The sequence below is a fragment of the Morone saxatilis genome, unplaced genomic scaffold (assembly GCF_004916995.1).
Source record: "Morone saxatilis isolate NCDOM2014 unplaced genomic scaffold, NCSU_SB_2.0 Contig4, whole genome shotgun sequence".
NCBI lineage: Eukaryota > Metazoa > Chordata > Actinopteri > Moronidae > Morone > Morone saxatilis.
In genome coordinates, this window is record NW_023339984.1 from 5,748,631 (window position 1) to 5,752,244 (window position 3,614).

The 3,614-nt window shown below is 38.9% G+C and overlaps 1 protein-coding gene across 1 annotated transcript in view; it reads left to right on the forward strand.

Annotated features, from left to right (window-relative positions):
* The window catches only part of b3gat3 (beta-1,3-glucuronyltransferase 3 (glucuronosyltransferase I)), a 5,259-nt gene extending 3,702 nt beyond the window's left edge, over nt 1-1,557 (forward strand). Inside the window, exon 9 of the mRNA XM_035675634.1 lies at nt 1-1,557. The gene's annotated coding sequence lies outside the window, so the exon portion shown is untranslated.
* Nucleotides 1,558-3,614: the final 2,057 nt, after the last annotated feature.

The window sequence follows — 3,614 nt, forward strand, 5'->3', positions numbered from 1 at the left end:
CACACACTCACACACACACATTGTAAGGCGTACTCTGCTGTTTAATGCTGCATATGTAACTCTGCGTTGTAAATACTGTAAAACAGAAAAATATCTGTTGGAGGTGACATTTAAATTGAACTGGTTTTGACTGTTCTGTGTCGGGTAGTAAATGTACGTGTGTATATATTGAGTGAGTGCTGTTAAAGCTGTGCTAACTGTATGTTAGTGTACGTATCAGGGTTTTTCTTTGGTTTTAGTCAGTTTAGTTGTCCTTGTCCAGCAGTACAGTGAATGAGGACTCTGGAGTTTGAACAGTTGCCTGATGGGGGCGCCAGGTTTTAATTTTGCAGAGCTGTGCTGTTCCACCACAATACACTTAGGTTAAAGCTGGAGGAACGATGATTACAGACGTCCATACATGCTTTATTTGTAGATGTTAACTTGTGCTCAGTGGGAATCCTGCAGTGTAACTCATTCCCGGCAGCAGTTAGATATTTAGACCTACACCAGGGCCTTCAGCCTCTGTTTCCTCTGCTGGTTGGATCTGATCTGAACCTTTTCTGTCCGAGATACAGTTGCAACGGAGCACTTTATTCATGCATGGCTTAGATTTTTGCGTGATTAGTGTCCGTAAGTCCGTATTCAGCCATATAAATGTTTGTTTTTGTTTTTTTATCACCGTCATAGGCATGATAATAATCTCTGTACAACCAGTCTAATCAAAATGTCTGCATTTGCTATCAAGGTAATAGTATTGTGAAGCAAAGGTGCATTTTTCCACAGTAAACAATAGTCATAACATAAGCAGAAGCCAAAAAACTCACCAGTTAATTAAAGGAAATGCTAAGTAGTAATTGCCTTGTATTTATTACACCTATACACACATACACCCATGTTACAGACACAACTGGGTCAACATAGCAACACAGACATAGCGTACAGAGACCCAATGGTTCCACGCCCAGTGTTAAAGCTTAAATGCTGGTTTTCAAGAGAGTCATAGCACAACAACAAAAACAACAGCTAGTTCGAGCCAGCATTTTTATGTGTCTTTTTAGTGATGCTTTTTCAAAACATAAGGCTTGTGGAATTCATTTAGAAGTCCTGAATGAGGGAACAACGCTACAGAAGCTCATATATTATCCTTATGCAATAAACAAACACTAAGCACGCATCCATGTTACATTTCCAAACTCTGATGATGAGAAAAAGACTTGAATTTGCATTTTATTAGGCAGGAAACCCCTGTTACTTTACAGTAGCAGTATTTCAAGACTGTTTGAAAAAACCTTCAAATATGAATTAAAGTATTCGAGCTGTGCTTGATTATCTTCCGTCTCACCCTCTGAAGTTGGAAGATTAAAGAGCAAAATAACATTATAGCTCAAGCAAGTGGTCCTCAGCTACTGTTGTATGATACTGTAAAACAAGCTAGTGCCTGCTTCAGTGTAATTAGTGCCTGTAAGTCAGTTCTCTACTGGTGTGTACTGTATTTATTACTGTAATATTGTTCTTTACATTGTACAATGTGATAATGTATGTTCTTGGCCTTGAAAATAAACCTAGTAGATAATGTAAAACATGTTTGGTTGCGTTTTTGGTCTTTTTTTATTAAACTTCAGTGATTCATGATGATCTCTAACTAGTTTTTAGCTTTGCTCTCCGACTGTCTGCTGGTAAAATGGAAGACTTCCATGCTGACATATGGTCAGTGTTTGGGAAGAATGTGCATACAATGGAAGATCCCTGTTGACAAAAAGGAGGAACTGAAGTATTGTTCAGGTTTTGAGATAACCGCGAGATGAACATCTGGTTGAGCTTGGCCGAGGTCGCTAGGTCTGATGGCTCCACAACGTTTACAAAAACTTCCTTAAATTATCAAAATCCCTTGTCATTTATTGATTTTTGTTATCAATATTAATGTTATCTTCTTTGAAAAACAATAAACATAATTTAAAACTATTAACAATTTGTCTGAACTGGCTCCTTCAAAAGGGACCTGAAAGAGTCCTGATACAGTACGACTTTAACCTTTCTCCACCACTGCAGATGAAACGTGACCATGTCAAACTAAAGACCTTTAGTCTTGTAACAAATTTTGGATTCCGACCAGTTTAAGAAATGCTGACTTGACAAAGAAGTTGAATGAGTGTCTCAACTGGCAGCTTAATGTGCTTTATTTGAAAGGCAGCCAACAGCACATCTGTTCTCCGAGTGTGTCAGGTAATACTTAACACTGTCACACTTCACAGGCTTGTCACGCAGTGTGTCTGTGATTTTTATCACTTATGTCTGTCTGTTTGTTTGTGGTCCCACTAGTACTGAAATGTAACCATATTTCAGTGGGACATGTTGTACTTTTTATTTTATTATGTTTATTTGACAGCTGTTACTAGTTTATTTCAGCCATTTACCCTACTGTTTCATGTCAAAATGTCTGCTGTGAAAAGGGTGTATTTGTTAAAGATAAACCAGTGGCGGGTCTAGTTTGGTCAGATTGACGTTTATGAGTTGTTAATGGGACTATTCCCATCTAAATGATTTTTAAGATGGTTTAATTTCAATAATGTTTGAATCCCAAAGAGATCAAATGATCCAAAAATGTACTAAAAAGATTATAGAAAAGTCTAAAATATGAGCAGAAACTTCAAAATCACTTTCTTTACTGAACTTTAAGCATCTCATTGCCCCTCCAGTTTATTTTTTGTGACCCTTTGGAGGGGCCGACCCCTAAGCTGGGAACTACTACGACTAAACTACTAAACTCCACAGTATAAGGTAGTTAAATCTAGCTCCACTGACCACCACTTACACACTGACAATCTAATAATGTTAAATATGATATATGATTTGCAGAACAAGTGCTTTTATTTTGATACTTCTGTTCTTTTACTTAAGATTTTAAATGAATAACTTTTACTTGTAGAGGAGTATTTATATAATTATATGTAATTATATATTGTGGTATTGTTCCCACCAGCCTACCTAATTCTATGTTGTAGGTTTTCTCCAGTTCCACCACATCAAAATCAACACTTACCATCCGACAGTACCAAAACCCTAACTTGTCCCTGCTTGACAGTGACCATGGCAACCAGCTCCCGGCGTCCGGTACCGTCATCGGTGATTACCCACGTGGGCGGAGAGTCTCTAGCCTCAACACAGCTGAGGTTTTTACAGGCCTGTGTGACTGACAGCTGTAACGCCCTTGCCTGCTTGTTGACTGTATATGGAGAGTTGGGGTGGTGTGAGTCTACCTCATCGCCCAACGCTCACTCACATGGGGCTTGTAAGATGAAGGTAGGAGGTGAGTAAGGGAAGCTGAAGTTATAGAGCCAGACACACACTGTCGTTTGATCCAAAATGATTCACTCACAGACGCCTGTAGACTACCTGTGCCACCAGAAAGTAGTTTTATTACTATAAGAATCATCATCTGCACTGTCACGCTTTCACCCCTCCAGTAACACTTCCCGCACTTCATTTAATGCGTCTGTTTGTGCATGTGTGTTTTCTTAATGTTGGTATGTCCTCCCACAGGATGCCTGCGTGTGCATGTGCAAGAACTGTACATCCTGAAGTTGATATGGGAAAAACAGGTATGTAGATAATTACCCAACACAAACACACAC